Consider the following 16,987-nt stretch of genomic DNA (forward strand, 5'->3'; position numbering starts at 1 on the left):
GTCCCTGGCTGGGATAGGACCGTGGTATATGGCTTTTGCCTCAGAAGGAGAAAATCCCTCTTACTCTGTTGAAGGAAAGCTGTTGTTACTTCTGTATTGCACTTTTCTGTTTTTAATCAAATTGAATAATTTTACATAATAAATCAAGAAGTGCACCTGCAGTAAGCAATGTAGATTGGGCAAAATGTTGATTTTAATTATGCTAAGTTTATTCAACCGTGTTAATGCCAATAACTCCATCTGGCTGGAGCAGCAAGCATGGTTTAGCATTTACTTCCAGGTATACAAAGCTTTAGTTTGTGCAGACGGAAAAGAGAAGAGCCATTGAAAGGAATTTGATTGCAATGTTTTATTTAGCAAATTAATCTTAAGCTTCAAGAACATAATAATATCAAATAACACTATATCATCTTCATCTACATCAGAGTTATGGGGGGACATTTCCTGCATATAAATTACCTTAATAGGGCACCAGTTTTGGCAATGGTTTTAATTCAGTAATCTATACCTCAAAGAGTTAAACAAATGAGGAGATTTTAAAGATTATGTTTTGTTGCATATTAATGTGATACTTTGTTATAATATAGACTAGCTACTAAGATGTGACAATTCTCTTTTGTGTTTCTTGGTTCATGTTAATTTAGTTTTTGTTAAGAACAGAAGTTTTCTTCTTTTCTAGAGCACAGAGGAAAGCAAACCACCCAAAGACAAGCATATTTTCAGAGGCTGCAAAGCTGTCAGTACAAACTCATTCATTCTGCATTTGGACTTTGAAGAATGTGTACAGCAATGAGGGCCCTATCTGAAAGAGCTATGTGCTACTTTTTAAGGGAAAAAGCAAATGTACAACCTCATTAACATGAGTTACTGTAGTTAAATAGCCAGGAGATATGGAAAGGAGCAGCAAGTTGGCAGGCCCTTGTGTTTCATGTGCCAAATGAGTATGGAATTGAAGAGGTTGCCATGAAAAGGAAACTTCTTGCATAGTGATTTACAGTGCAAGTGCCTAAGCATAAACCAGAAATACTTTAGGGGTTAGGAAATACTGAGATTTAATATATATTTTTGTGATGTTTAAATAAATTCTTCCTTTTTAATAGCATCTTCTGTAAAGCTGCTTTTTAAAGAGGTCAGTGCACTAGATACACAGCAGATATGGGATATGAAGAGCTCAGCTTCCTAAAAGCTACTGCAGTTGTAGTTCCTAGTCTTGATGTCTATGGCTAATCTCACAAGTATTTACACAGACTATGCCTGAAATGTGAGATTTATAATATAAACCATTGTAGAAAACAGTCTCTTTTTCAGCCTGAGGTTTGCCCTAAAAATACGAATAATTACAAAGCTTCATTCTCAGCTGATTTTGTGGAAAACAGAAAACCCAGACACCCCTGGTCTTCAGGTTCAGCTGATTTCACCACAAAGCTTCTACTTTTTCCTTAGAGAACACCAATGCACAATATGCAGAGCTGAATTGCTTATCATATTAGGGACACAGCTGCAAGCAAACAAATCCCCTCTGGTGACCAAGCTCTCCTGCGTAAGGCGTTTATTCAGATGTGTGCAGGACGGGACTGCTTTGTTACAAAGAACTCAGCAGACCTGGGAAATGTAAAATACAAGGTGACTATTAAGAAATAGTAAACAGAGGGTTGTGTACATTGTGTTGCCAGTGCTGGGCTGGGCTCAACTTCACTGCTGAAATTATACCCCTAACAGATGTCACTATGGAGGGAAATGGTGGAAAAATAATTAGTGTTAATGGCAGCTCAGTAAATTAAACTTGCAGACTCAATTACTTGGTACTCCTATCTTCGTAGGTGCTGTGAGGATCCCGAGGATGGCAGATAAATGGGTCTGGATCATACAATCACAAGCTGATATTTGAGTTGAAATGTAAAAACAAACACACAAGTCCCACCACTGTGGTAAACGTGGCATCCTTTCGGCACAGGTTTTGGATACTAGTTTGTAGGTCGGTGTGGTCAGTTGACCCTGGCTGGACCAGGTGTCAACTAAAGCTACTCAGTTGCTCCATTCCTTAACTCGACAAGGGAAAGAGAATATAACAAAGGGCTTGTGGGTTGAGATAAGGACAGGGAGATAACACTCAGCAATTATTGTCTTAGGCAAAACAAAATCTATTTGAGGAAATTAATTTATTGTCAATCAAAGCCCGAGTACGATAATGAGAAAATAAAAAGCCCTAAATTTTAAAACACCTCCCCCTCACTTCTTCTTTCTTCCCCGGTTCAACTCACTCTTGAGTTCTCTGCCTTCTCTCTCCCAGCAGCGCAGGTGTACAGGGCATGGAGTCTGTGGTCAACCATCATAGGTTGTCTCTGTCATTCCTTCCCCTCCGGTTGCCTCTGTCATTCCTTCCCTTGCTCCAGTGTGGGGCCCCTCTCATGGGACACAGCTCCCAGTTCTCCAACATGAGTCCTTCTCACAGTCCTTCACAAACTGCTCCAGTGTGGGTCGCTTCCATGGGATTCATCCTCCAGGCACAGACTGATCCAGCGTGGGTCTCCCATGGGGTAACAAGTCCTGTCAGCAAACCCGCTTCAATGTGGGCTCCAATCTCCATGGGTCCACAGGTCTCGACAGAAGCCTGCTGCAGCATGGTCTTCCCATGGGGTCACAACCTCCTTCAAGCATCCACCTGCTCCAGCATGGGGTCCTCCACGGGTGCAGATGGATCTCTGCCCTATTGTGAACCTCCACAGTCTGCAGGGGCACAGCTGCCTCACCGTGAGCTGCACCAGGGCTGCAGGGGAACCTCTGCTTCAGTGCCTGGAGCACCTCCTCTCCCTCCTTTTCCACTGTCCTTGGTACCCGCAGAGTTTTTTTTCTCACAAGTTCTCACTCCCTCTGGCCACTGTTGAACTACCATTTTCCCCCCCTTCTTAGATACATTATCCCAAAGGTGCTACCACTGTCAATGATGGGCTCAGTCTTGGCCAGTGATGGGTCCATCCTGAAGCCATCTGGCACTGACTCTGTCAGACAGATGAAGCTTCTAGCAGCTTCTCACAGAAGCCACCTCCATAGCACCTCCTCTACCAAAACCTTGTCATGTAAACCCAGTACATTCAGGGAGACAGCTTCCCACCCCATGATGTATCTTTAAAGAAGCAGAGAGGGATGGAGGATGAGGGATGGAGGATAGTTTAGAGACTGAACTACATCTCTGAATTAGGATTGGAACACAGTGCCATAAGAGGCAAGGGAGAAGGCTGCACATCACTGTCTCTCATTGGAGAGGGCAGAGTGTCTGTCTCCAGTGCAGAATGAAGTACATGCTGGAAAAAAATTTGAGTGGAAAGAAGGGGTCTGGTTTGGATCATTGCTGTGACAAAGCCTACAGAAAAGGACTGACCTCGTGCTGGAGGACAAAAATTAATAAACCCCTGTTTGTCTGCCTCTGCAGAGCATGGAGAGGGAGTGGGAGCTGGGCTGCTGCCCAGGTCCAGCATGCTCCTGCATATCCTTTATTCAGATCCAGACCATCCTGGAGAGGACAAGAACTTTCCCATCCACTCAGGGTGGTGGCCATGCCAATGTGCCTCAAGGAACATGGTAGCCCTGGCAGGGTAATCAGGACAGTGGGGAAGACATCCAGGGTTTCTGGTTTTCTTAATTTTTGTGTAGGTTGTGAGGGACTATTCACATCTATCCAAGCAGTCCTTTCCACTGTGAGACCTCTGTTCCCTGGTGGAGTGAGCATTCCTCCCTGTGCCAGCTGCGTGGTGCACACCAGGCAGTGCAGCTTTGCCAGTGGCAGCCTGACCCCAACAGCAGCTGCACTCCCTGCTCAGGGGCCCTCTCACTGGGGCAGAGTTGGTGCCCACGGGACAGTGCAGGGATGCTGTGCCCCTTCACTCAATATGTGTTTTCCAGAGCAGCTTTATTTACAGGAGGAGACGCAGAAAGAAGGAAGATGAGCATTTCTGGTGGCATTGGGCTGGTCGTTGCCCACTGAGACATTCTCCTATACCTTGGTGCTCATTTTTGTTGCCTTTCTGTGTTTATTTTACAGGTGTTTATTTTGGATAGGGTTCTGTTTACATTTCTGTTTTTACGTGGAGTGCACACATGTTGATATTTGCTTTGCTGGGACTTGGCATTCCTCCTCCTCCCTTACACTCAGCCCTCACCTTGGACAAGCTACCGGTCATGGCCAGCAAGTTGACAGATCCTTTTGCTTGCAGCCCACTTTCCACTCACCAGCCCTTGGGCTCCTCACCGAGTCAGCTCTGACAAGGCATATTCATGCTTCAAAATCCTTCAGAGCATGGCTGCTATCAGCACTCCCCATCCCCTCCACTTCTCAGTGCACCAGACAGATGTGACATTCTTCACATGTAGAGCATCTGAATTACACCACTACAAAAGGCCTTTCTGCCTCTTCTCTCCTAACAGAGTGACCTGGGCTAGGCAGGAGCTTCGCATACCCCTAGGCCGTGTCTGCACAAACCCAGCTACAGTTTTTCCACTGATTTGTGCTGAAGTGGTGGAAAAGCTGACAAATCAGATCTTTCCCGTCCAGCCCGTGAAGTTAGGTAGGTGGAGCTTAACTATTTCTTCAGAGGGAAGGAAGCCACTGAATACCTCGTAAATGAGGTTTCCCCCTGTGCCAGCTAAAAAGGCAGAATGAGGATGCACTACGCACTAACTGAGCTCTCACTTACATTGTCTCTCTTACCAAAAACCACAGCTGAAGTTTCTAGGAAACAGGGAATAATAACACTTCACTCAGACTTCGCTCCTTTTCTCCAATTTCTTTTTGCAGCAAGTTCCTGTCACTGTTTTGCTGGTAGCTGCTTTGCATCTCTTTTATTAGAAGTTTTGGGTTCTTGGCCTCTTGCCCAATGTGTGGACTTTGCTCTGTGGTCCCCCTCTAGCACCACGCCACTATTCCTGCCATTTTACAGCAGCCCTTACCAGGTTCACTAGAGCTCTTAAGAAGGGAAATCCAACCTGGTCACTTGAGGGCATTGCAGACCTCTTCAGAGCAAATCCTTTAAGTGATATTGAGGAAGGGCTCTGTGAAGTTTGCAGCACACCAGATCAATAAACTGTGACTCCTTTGGAAGAAAATCCATGACACTTTTATTACTCTTACAGGTGGATGCTGAGATGTGACAATTAAAAACTTGTGACTTCTTGTCTATTTTTGTGTTTTTATATAATTCACAGGTAAGAATTGTGTATGCACTACATGTACTTAAAAAGTCATTCAACTGAATGTGCATCTGCCCTACAAATTGTGTGCACATGTATTTAATACCACTTGCGCTAGCAAAGTATTAATCTCATTTGAGACTTTTTCCTCTGTAACACGGCTGATTAACAAAAAAACGAAAATCTGATGGGAGAACTCTGTTCTGACACCCTCTGATGGCCAGACAGGACAGTGTCATGAGACCTCAGATCTGTAGTGAGATTCTCACATGGATGGTGACAGATGCCAGCAGTTACCTCCTAAGAGGTAACTCCTAAGAGTGACCTCTTATCCTTCAGGTGTCACAAGAATAGCTCTGGTCAGGAAAATTGTGTTTCCAAGCAGAGTAAGACTGAGGAACAAATATAAGAATCCTTGAGAATGACAGCACTGCTCTAGGTCTTCCAGAGACACCTTTCCTCACTTCTTTTCACATCTGTTGGATGCCTGCAACCAGGAGACTCACGGAAAAGCAAGAAGTGAGGAGCTGTTGTGGAGTTCTTGCAAGACAAGGATAAACCTGGGTGAAGGAAGAAGGATGACTTTCTGGTTATGGAAGTACCTATAGCATGAGGCCAAGCTTTGTGTCTGTGTGCTTTAGGGACATGTAGGAGTGACAAACTGAGGACTCGTGGATTCTCCCTGGGGTCAGGGAGAGCTTTGGATCATAGAGCACCCAGTATCAGTCCCTGCCTCACTAGCATTATCTTCCTTACACTCTCTCTAGGGCATAATTTATTTTATTAAAACCAAGGTCCAAACCCATGAAAATAATTAGACATTTGAAATAGTCCCTAGCTAGAAAGTGGGCACCTGAACCCACAGTTTAGGTTCTCCAGACTATTGGGCTGCACCAGTCTGGAAGATGCTGGAGGTACAACAGCACCTGAGTTTTTGCATTTGCACTGCCAATTTTGCCAGATGCATGTGCATTGCCAGAGGCCTCACAGACCCCTGTGGGCCCCACCAAGCACCTGGTGCTCAGAGAAGATGGGCTCACCTCCATGAAAGTCTTCAGTCTTGTTCTTGTCCTGACAGCCACTCCATCAACATGGGCAGAGGCTGAGTGACTGTGGAGGCCCTGGAACTTCTTCTGTCTGCCCAGTTTGGTCCGTCTCTGTCTAAGAGCACACAGGTACTGTGACCTCCTGGCTCAGGAGGTGTCACACAAGCCCTTCTTCTCTTCTAGGCCTGCTTCACTTTGCCCAGCTCTCTCAGAACTCTGCTGGTACAGGAGCAGCTCAAAGGCCTGGGAAAACTGGTGCATGGGGCTTTCACTTATGAACCCTCAGCCATGAACTACTTATGAACCAAGTCCAGGAAATGAATAAAATATATATTGACTAAACTATATAGATAATTTATGTATTCTATGCCCAGATGATCTTTAAATACTCCAAGGTCATAGAAATCCTTAGAATTGGCTATTTGCAGAGATCTCACTGTTTGTTGACCATCACATTAAAAATCTTTGTTTAATTTTGCCACTGAGCTCATGAAAAAAAACAGGAGGAAATTTTTATTCACCTCTCTTCTGTCCTTGTCTGCTCAGAAGTACAGGGATGCCACCTTCTAGGAAATACAACAAGAAAAGAGCAACAAGTTTAGGATTTGAAAATTATATGGGAGTTCATAGGTGAGAGCTATAACTCCAGTTCCTGATGCCCTCATGCAGCTTCACACAATGTTACAGTAGTCTCATTTTCTTGGGGAGGGTTCATAGGTCTCTGCTGCCTGATGAGACATTGCTGGTAACCTGATGCTGTAGGAGTGCCCACAGCATAAGTCAGAGCCCTAAAAATGGTCTCCAGAGGCTTTCAAACTGTAGTCAGTGCAGAAACAAAGCAGGGATTGCTCTCAAATACAGAAGATGAGGTGCCTGTTCCATCATAAAGACACAGTGAAAACACAGCCATATTCAATGTTGTTTTAGGAAAACACATTGATTAGAAAAACTGCCATTTCCTTATGAAGCATGAAGTCCAGTGCAAAGACATGTTGTCTGCTGCTCCAACACGTGGTGCTGTGGCATCTGCTAGAACAGGTGTCCCTCTGCCAAGCCTGAAACCCCCACAGCCTCTGCAGCCCCAACAGGAGCCCTCAGCTTCTGCTGGTCCAGCCACTGCCCTGCCACTCCACACCAATGCCACTGGGGAGGACATCCCTGTCTCCTGGGAGACCCTGCATCTAGGGAATCCTGCCAGAGCTCAGCAATTCCCAGATGACACCTCCTTTGTCACAGCCGTCATGTCCCCTGCAGCCACCAGACTCCTCAGTCGCCCCCCCAGCAGCAGAGGGTTGTGCTCATTGCAAGGGGACAGGGGGTCATTCTGAAGGCCCTGGTGACCCCATACCGGTTTCTGTGTGTCTTATGACATACATAGGGCACAGATGAAGTCAAAATGCTTTAAACTTCACTGGAAAGGGACAAACCACTCCCTGCAGGCACCTTTCTCTCCTCTGTGGCTGTACGAGTGGCTGAGGCCCCTTGCTTAGCTGTGATTAAACATATTGTATATAGTAAAAAAGTTATCTACTCATATAATTAAAACTAATTTCAGGCTATTATTGGGGAGCTCTGACACTTGAAGATCCTGAACAAAAATCTAAGTTATGGTAGTTGTAGACTGGAGGGATGCCAAATCCAGGATTTTTAGTAGGATTTCTCATTACACATTCTTTGACTTTATACACTATGTTCACAACATTTGATTTCTTTTTATTTTAATGTATTTGCAGAAATACTTGTTTCCTTTTTGCTGCATGCCTCACCTGCATTCAGATAAAATTTTTTGGCTTATAAATGGGACAGTTTTTGGTTCTCTACTACAGATACAGCGTGTTTGCAAAACACATAGTGAAAATAGACATCTTTTAAAGTTAATTACTGAATAGAGATTGAATAGGGGTTCTTTTCATATTGCTGCAAATATGCCCCACGCCTCTGTTTCAAATATTGTACTTGTTAGTCACTTAGGCCCTTGTCCAACAACTTTTAATATCACTGGAAAGATTGACGCTGGCTGCAGGGACTGCTGGATTAGGCATTACAGTGCAATAGTTCTAACACTTGCAAGATTTTTAAGCTGTTTTGACTCATATTATTGCGAGGTGTGAGGCTGGTTTTGTTCCCAGCTCCATGTAAAAGGGGGGTGGGGTAGCTCAGGAGGGAATCCTGGCACCATGCTCCTCATTGCCATCCAGTTTCCTAGCTTCTCACTTCATGGTAATTAAGAGGTTTCGTCCTCACTGCCCAAGTGGGGGCTGTTCCCAGCCAGCTAAATGATATGAAATAAGCAGACATGAGGCCAGGCATCTTGCAGGGCAGCTGGCAGTGGCTGGAAAACCTCTGTAAAGACTCCTGCCACTCCCATCCCAAGCACTGCTGTAAATCAGCGATTAAGTGCTCAGACAGCAGATTAAGAGAGGCTGCTGGGGACAGCTCTCCTGAGCCGCCACTGGCAGCACCAGCAGAAGTGTGAACAGGCACAAGTAGCAGGATGTGTCTCCTGAAGGGCTGCAAATATGTGAAACCAGGTTCTCAAATCATGTCGGTGTCTGAACACACCAGAAGTGCTTCTGTGTGACAACACAGCCCGAGTGAGAAGAAAAGTGCCTCCAGGTCTTGAGCCAGTTTTTGAAAGACACCCCCAACCAGGCGTTCTCTCTGACGCCATGATCTCTGCTAGAGCAGGACTTTCATTTACAAACTTGGATCACCCTCCTTCTCTGCCTTTTCCTCCTGCTGTTTCTCCTGGCTACTCATCCTGGGCATCCCACCTCCCAGTTCTCAGTCACAGCCCAGCTCTCCACCCCCATCCTCAGAGTCAGCTGATATTGGCAGTACATCCCTGCTCCTGACGGGTATTAAGCTGATACCAATTTAGAAAATGTTCCTAGAATTTAACTTAAATCTTGACGGTTTGTATTTAAAGAGGAAACACAGTACTGCAAAGCAGCTAAAGTGTGCAGGACCCCTTTCACACAGAGAGAGGCTGGTCCAGGATATGGGACCTCCCCAGGGTGCAGTAGGCCATTCTTCATATTTGGGTACTGGCCTGTGGGTGAAGGAATAGACTGGTCAGAGATCTGGGCAGGGGCACTCACTCATTTCCCATCACTGTTTGCAATGAGGTTGGGTGCTGGGCACTTGTGTCCCACATGCTCCTCAGCTGCTCAGGCTCCAGGTGTGGGGTTTTTTTGTGATCCTTCCTGCCCTCCTGTTCCTGTGACTGCTGCTGTCACCTTTTCTTCCTGGGATATATTGCTCAGGGCTTGCTTCTTGTTGGAAAGGATACAGGTCCACTTCTGATTAGTTCTCAAAATAATAGTAAGGCAGGGTTTTCAAAGGCATGGTGGGAGGATTAGAAATAGACTGGAAATAGAATGGGAAAAAGAAATGGAAATAGAAATAGAAATAGAAATAGAAATAGAAATAGAAATAGAAATAGAAATAGAAATAGAAATAGAAATAGAAATAGAAATAGAAATAGAAATAATAGAAATAGATACCCAAAACTTTGCAGTGTAGGTAAACTTTCAGTAGGGCCAAGGCTACTGGGAGGGGGATGCTAAACCCCAGTGTGCCTGTGATATTTGCAGTGCTGGTCACACACATGCTGAAAACAACTCCCAGTGCCCTGAACTTGTTAAGTGTATCAGCAAAGTGAAGTTGGCCTGAAACACTTTTAATAGTCTGACTCTGGATACATTCCCATGCTTCTAGGTCCAAAATCTGTCTCTAACTATGGTGAACTAAGCGGTATGTGTCTGAAAAAAACAAATAGTTTCCAAATGTTTCAGGCTTGTTCACGTAAAGAAGTCTCTCATAAATATCACTGAGACTTTAGTACTAACCTCTGCTATAATTGATTTACTGAAATCAGGCTCTGACTGACAGGGTCTGTACTCTGAACCACCACAGATGTAAAGTATTCAGAGGGAGCAATATCCTTCTCAGGTGTCTTGAAGTGCTCTCTCAGGGTTGTTTTTGGCTTTGGGTATGAATCTCTTCAGAGGAGCAATATGCCCTGCAACAGCTGTGTTGCTGTCCTGAAACAGTCTTTCATCCCCCTTTGATAACATCTGGACAAGCTTCACTGGGTAGGAAAAGCCAGAAAGAGAAAGAATTTAGCTCTGTGTGTTGAAGGATCTGGCAGAAGGTAGGAGCTGCACCACAATTACGTTGCATTTCTGTAATAGGGTCTCTGGTGGTACCACTAATGAAAATAACTACTCTATTTAAAGCTTTGGTATATTTTCCCCTGTTTCACAGTAAAGGTCATGTATCATAACAATGTGGAGAGTGCAGGAGCCTTCAGGCTGCCCAAAGTCTACTGGGTTTAGTCCCATTCAGCCCTGGTTCCATGCGATGCAATTTAAATCTGTCCTGGATCCAGCTGCTTTTTAGTACTCCAGGGAACCTCCCATGATCTGGGAAGAGTTTCTTACACCCACGTAAGTAGGGAGAGGACTGCAAATGATAGATTTACTGGTTTGGTTATTGGGGTTTTTTTTAAGCTGACGGAGTAACAGAGCCTGAAACAGAGACAGCTTTGGTGATAGTTAATACTAGACTTTTCCAGATTTCTGATGTAGTTTACAAGCCCTAAATTCTGGAGTGTCACAAGACCTCCTGTTTGGTAGGATGCAGCGTCAGCTAATCTCAGCACACACAGGACAGGTAGGAATGCCCTCCAACTCAGGTCCCAGTGCTGGTGTTGGTTTAGGTGGGCTAGCTCTCAGTGCTGGGGCAGCACATGAACATGAAGCAGAGAACTTTGAGGTCCATCCTAGCAGTTTCCAGGTCTGTTACCTGTCCTGTGACCCAATTATATGGGGCTGTACATTATTTGGAGAGAAACTAGCAGGCACTGTTAAGCTTCAACTTGAAGACAAAGAGGGTGGAACAGCTCAGCACAAGTTGAGCTCAGCGCAAGATCCACATGCATTGAGCAGGGGACCTTTGCAGATAAATCCCCTGGGAAGAGGTGCTTGAGCTGATGTTGAAAATAGCCACCAAAGTGAGGAAGATCATTTGCCAGGAAAACTATGAAAATTACAAACCACTTTTCCATTTACATTCCCTCTTGCCTCTTTCAGAGGGCAGACCAGATTGTGCAAGACGCCAAGAAGACGTAGCTCTTTCTTGAGTGCAGCAAAACCACCTGAAACTTAGGACCTTTGCCTTGAAGAGAGACCCAGACAACATAAGAATTTTTTCTCCATGCTTGACAGAGGCTTGATGTACTCCCTGGGAGTAGGGTTCCTTCCAGAGGATAGCCCAGGGACATGCAGCAGGCTGCAAGCCCCAGTGGTGACCATCCTTGTTCCAGAGTGGTTGTACTGTGACTGGAATGGAATTAACTTCCTTCAGTCAATCCACCACAATTATTAATAGGTTCCAGAGTCGCTATGCACAAGGGAGAAAATCAGGCCAATAGTTTCCCCAATGTGCAGAGTAGTCCAGGATGTAGATGGCTTTTGTAAAAGTTGCTGCCTTTGTTGTATTGCCCTGCTGTTGAAAGTGCTGTATCCCTCTGGAAGATTCACTTTTTACTTGCTGGCTTGCCAGTTTCCAAAATTTTGGCACTGTGTGGCTTTATTCACAGAACCTTTGGGTTATGTGAGCTCTTGTGTGACTCCTTGCATGAGAAAAGCTGCAGAGGAAGAGTATGGCCTGTGGGTTACCTGCTGTGAGGGCAGTATGCCAGACTGGGTGCCACATCCAGGATCTGCTATGCTGTATATTAGCAGGAGCAGAAGATTGCTCCTTTTGCCCTGCTTGGCAGTATAAATGGCATTTATTTGAGCATACCGTGTCTTTGAGCATGTCTTCATCTCCTGTCTCGCTGTGCCCCTCAAGCAGCTTTTGAAACCACTGCCCAAATCCAGTCAGACTGGCAGAAGTCTCCCTTCTGGGGAAATCTGCCCTGAAAATACAAGTTCCTCTGTATTTTTTCAAAACTAATAGCTAATTAAAATAAATCCAAATTAACCATCTTCCTCCCAGTGATATACAGAGACATTTCAGGCTTTCTTTATGCAGTTTAATCAGTTCAGACATACTGCTAAACCAGCTGTGTAGCAATGATGAAGCCTACCACTACTACCATTATCCATGCCCATGTCCAAAACCATCAATGTGGAGTAGCAGGAGGCTAAGGCAGAGCATGGCTGGCCTATGGACCCTCAGGGTGAGCTGGGTGCCCAGAAGAGGTAGCTCAGAAACAAAATGGAAGAACTGGAAGGATTCTGGAGATGTCTGCAGATGTGAAGAAGGCTTGGAAGCCTTGTAGTGAAAAATTATTTGGGACATGCAGCAGGTCTGGGGTCACTGTGGTAGGGAGCATAGGGGCCATAGACACAACTCTAGAGGAAACTAGGTATCCACTTTAACCTCTTTCATAGCAAAATGGATTTGTTTCAACCAGTAGTAGGAATCAGTTCTGCTTATCCTAGGAGCTTCCAGTGCTGCCTTTACTAGCATTATCTCAAATTTAGATGTATTTCTAATGGCTTATTTTGCTTGCTGTTTAAAAATCAAAGGCAATGCTCATGATAAGACAAGGCAAAAACTTCCCCCCTTCATTTTGGCCTACTCCCTTTCTTTTGGTCAGCTACTTTGATGTAGTCCTGTCCTGTCAGTGTCATGGTGGCACTTCCTCTGTTGTGTAAATGCCATTTACTGTGTACCCACAGTTTAGCTGCTTTATGTTCATTGTTGCTAATCCACCAAAGACCTTAAAATCCTCTAAAAACTGCCCCTTGGCAATGTGAAAATCTCCCTCATCCAATTCATTCTCCAAAAAAGAATTTCCAAGAGATAAATCCAGGCTTATTTTATATTGTTTTTGTTTTTGCATTGCCTAGTTATGAAAAGTTGCATGACAACACTTCAAAATGGTGACTAACCACCAGCATAGTGGAACTTGCTTTTTTTTTGCCTTTTAGGAATGACTTGTGCCTTTTTTCCCAGAACAAACGTACCTTTTGGTAAAAGAATTCAAAAGAGATGGAGACAAATATGCAGACAGTTAAGAGAAATAATGCTTGTGTCCCCCTTTTATTGTGGACTGTAGTTTCAAGGAGCCACTGCTCTTTGCCAAACACATATCTTGGAAAGCAAAGTTTTGGGTCAAGTCTAACTAATGAGCAGAAAGGGGAAATATGTCATCACCTCCCTTGTGTCCTCAGGGAAGTCTCCACGGGATAAGCAGGATGGAAACAGTGATGGCCACTGCTCCATACCCTCCATACCTTTTTGCAAAATGTTTTTTAGCTCATCCAGTCTGACCAGAGCTGAAGGGAACAGAGCTGAGGACTAGATTTGTTTCCTCCAGCCAGTTAGGCTTCCCATTCCTCAAGCATCTCTGCCCTTTCCTAGTTTGAATTTGTCTGTCCATCCTCTGACACTATGATCATCTTGCATGTGGGCCACATCTTCATCACCATATTTCACCAAAAAAATATTGCTTTTTGTGCCATTATAAATTAGAGCACTCCCAGGCTCTACCCTTGAGGAGCTCTGCCATTGTCCACCTGCCAGCCTGCTCCAGGTTCAGGAAGTTGTTGTTCACTGGCTAGTTCCTCCTCACCTTACAGTTCTTGCAGCTTGCATAATCTCTGTTTTCTCTAAGACTTACCTATATTGTACTATGGTGGGTGGTTTAGAAAAGTGTAGGTAAATAACATTTCCTTTGGCCAGGAAAACCCTTTTATCAAAAGCAGATATTGGCTAAGATGAATATATATGTTTCGTAAAGATATGGGCTTGTATTGTCTTCCTCTGTGTTTGTTCCTCCCTTAAAATCTGACTTAATGCTTTTTATGCTACATAGATCAGATAAGGGGACCCATATTTGTGAGCATTACTTACAGTCCTTTGAATAGAGACAGCCTGAACTAGAAATATTTGTCAGAAACTCTTGCTGCCAGACTTACTGTTTAATTTGCCATCTCGTTCATTATTCTTTGATTCTTCGATACAGATCATCTGGTCTCTTGATTTAAACACATTAAAAGTCTTCAAATGTTATTCCATTGGTAATATTCATTCCCATATTCTGTCTGATTAGCTACCCTGTCTTTGCCCCTTTGTTCATTTTCCTGTTGTGCCACAGATTGAGATGAAGGATTAAATTTGTTTTGGGACTTTACCCAGATCATCTTTAACTTAGATGTCACCCTTTCTCTACGTAATAACTCCTCTCTGTCTTTGTTCCTGTCTTGCTGGGCTGACTTGGAGCACTTAAGTACATGGGTGAGTTTTATTTGCAAAGTTAACGTTGTTTTGGGGCAGCTTTATTCAATACATTTCAAAAATTTTAACCTGCTTTTCACCAGTTTCAGGTAACATTTCATCAAATTCAGCATTAATAAAATTTCACTCTCCTGTTTGAATCTTCCTGAAGCAGGTAAAACATGCAGCTGTAACACCTTGCACAGCCCTGGAGAGCACGGGGGTCTGCTCTCTGGCCCCATGATGAGTCTTCAGGGACCAGAGCAAGGAAGGAGAAGGACTGTGAAGGAGCAAACAAGTGCCACTTAATGCCTGGGAGAGTCTGTGACCACCTGGGAGAGGAGGCTGAGCAAGGCTGGGTGACAGCAGTGCTCAGACTCAGTGAGTCAGGAGCAAAGATTCTTACATCAACCCGTATTTGTCTTGTCTTTGCATCTTCTTAAAAAGTTAATGCATTTGTAGCCTAGAAGCCATCCTCAAACTGGAGTGGCATTCACCTCCTGAAGAAAACAAGCAGGTACACCAGCTGGAAAGTGCTGCTCTTGGCAACACTGTTGAGGGGGTGAAGGCAAGGCCTGGATCTGCAGTGGTCCGGTCTTGGCTTGTCATCTGGCTTACTGAAGTCATGTCCCTCTCATGTCAGCGACAGCTTCACTTTTGCTCTGGTTTGTTTTGTTTTGATGAGTTTGGTTGCTGGGATTTAACACAACTGGGCGACTGTCCCACTCAGAGATAATGTGGGAAAGCAGCCATAGTTTTCACTCTCTATGAGGAGTCCAGGGACATCTGGATAGGGTCATCTCTACCAGGAACAGGAAGATACTTCATACAATGAAGCCTTTCACTCAAAGGACAACATAGTTCTTAGTTCCTGTTAAAGACAAACAGAAACCATAAATGCAGCAATATTGGTAACTAGATCTTACAGAATTTGGCTGTTCCTAGGTTGTTTTTGTTTTATTCTTGGGGTAGTTCTACATGTTTCTGGCAGGCAGTTGTCAGCTCCATCTTACTTGTGCTCTGCAGCAACCAAATATTGTTCAAGTGTGGCTGCCTTCTTTGCTTGGTTTTGGTGTATTTTTTTTTTCCATGTAAACCACTCTCATGTGGTTTCCAGACAATTCAAACTGGAGGAGAGGGAGCTCATACCTGCCTGTGAAAAACCATGTGTACATGCCTACCCATGGAGTCAACTAAGTCAAGGGAAAGACTGATTGAGTTGATTTGTGGGAATCTGCCTTTACATTCCAGTTCACATAAAGCACTGTTGGGCTCAGAGCACGTTTGCCTGTTAATCTGTGGGGTCCAGCCATGGAGTTGCCTTACATGCATGATTGATTTAATGTGGGGACAGCGTGCCATAGCATCAGGTCTGGCTTCAGGAGAGACACAAAACACCAACTGGAGACTAGAAAAGTCTCAAACATTTGGCTTAGTGTCCAGAGTCCTAACTAACTATGTGTTTCTCATCACCAGTGGGGAAGGAGTGGAAGATGATTAGAGAGAGGGTATTCTGCTCTCATCTGCCTAGAGTGTGACAGCTTTTGGTTTTGTTGCTGCCACAGATGCCTGGCCATGCAGTAATCACTCCTGCTGCTCTGTGCCTTCCTCTCGTTGCAGTGCCAGGCTGCAGAGCCTGCAGGTATGAAAATTCGTGTGTTTGCCTTTGGGCAATTGCTGTGAGCTTGCACTGCAGGTATGTGCCTAACTGGTGTCCAGGCATCCATCCTTCTCACAGCAGGGTCAGGGACACAGGCAGGTGCCAGCAGCAAGTGCTGGAAAAGGCAGAAGTGAGAAATGGAATGTCAGAGGGATGGAGTTGGACACTGCTGCTGGAGTTGCGGATCAGGCATGGCCAGGTCCTTCCTCTCAGCTTGGACGAAGTGGGTGCTGAAGTGGCAGGGATGGTCTGCATTCCAGCAAGATAGCTTCTTTGGCTCCAACTCCTGTGTTTAGGAAATTTATGACAAATTTATCACCACTTACCTTTTGGCCATCAAGGGGAGAAAGGGGAAACGTGTATGTGATCAAGGAAAGGGCAAAGACACTTGGTGTAAGCCCAAAAACATATGCCAAAACGGCTTTCATTCCTATCTCTTCAGCAGCTACTGACACGAGGAAACCTCTCCATACTATCTGTGGAGGAAGAAGTTAAGGAAGTACCTGCCAGAGACACAGTATAACAGTGTGTGCAAGGACAGAAAGTTGCATTCCAAAGAACAAAACTCCAGAGCATTCTGAACTGACCTTTTGTTCCATCCTGGCCTCTATCTGCCCACTGATAAAAATCCAGGCAAAGCTGGCAATTTAGACTTTACCCATCTAGCACTGAGGAGCAGAGATTAGCTGCCAGGGAGATACTGGATAACTGGGAGGGACACAGAAATATCCAGGTAAAGGACTGGCAGAGAACTGAAGCAGAACGAGTTGCTTATTGTGTCCCAATTCAATGCAGGGGAGATTTTCCTCGTGGCAAGATAATTTCTCTGGGTGGCAATCTGGACCTGGGTGAGGAGGAGGCT

Source organism: Chamaea fasciata, unplaced genomic scaffold (assembly GCF_029207755.1).
Source record: "Chamaea fasciata isolate MVZ Bird 193981 ecotype frontalis unplaced genomic scaffold, bChaFas1.0.hap1 SCAF_1, whole genome shotgun sequence".
Classification (NCBI taxonomy): Eukaryota; Metazoa; Chordata; class Aves; order Passeriformes; family Sylviidae; genus Chamaea; species Chamaea fasciata.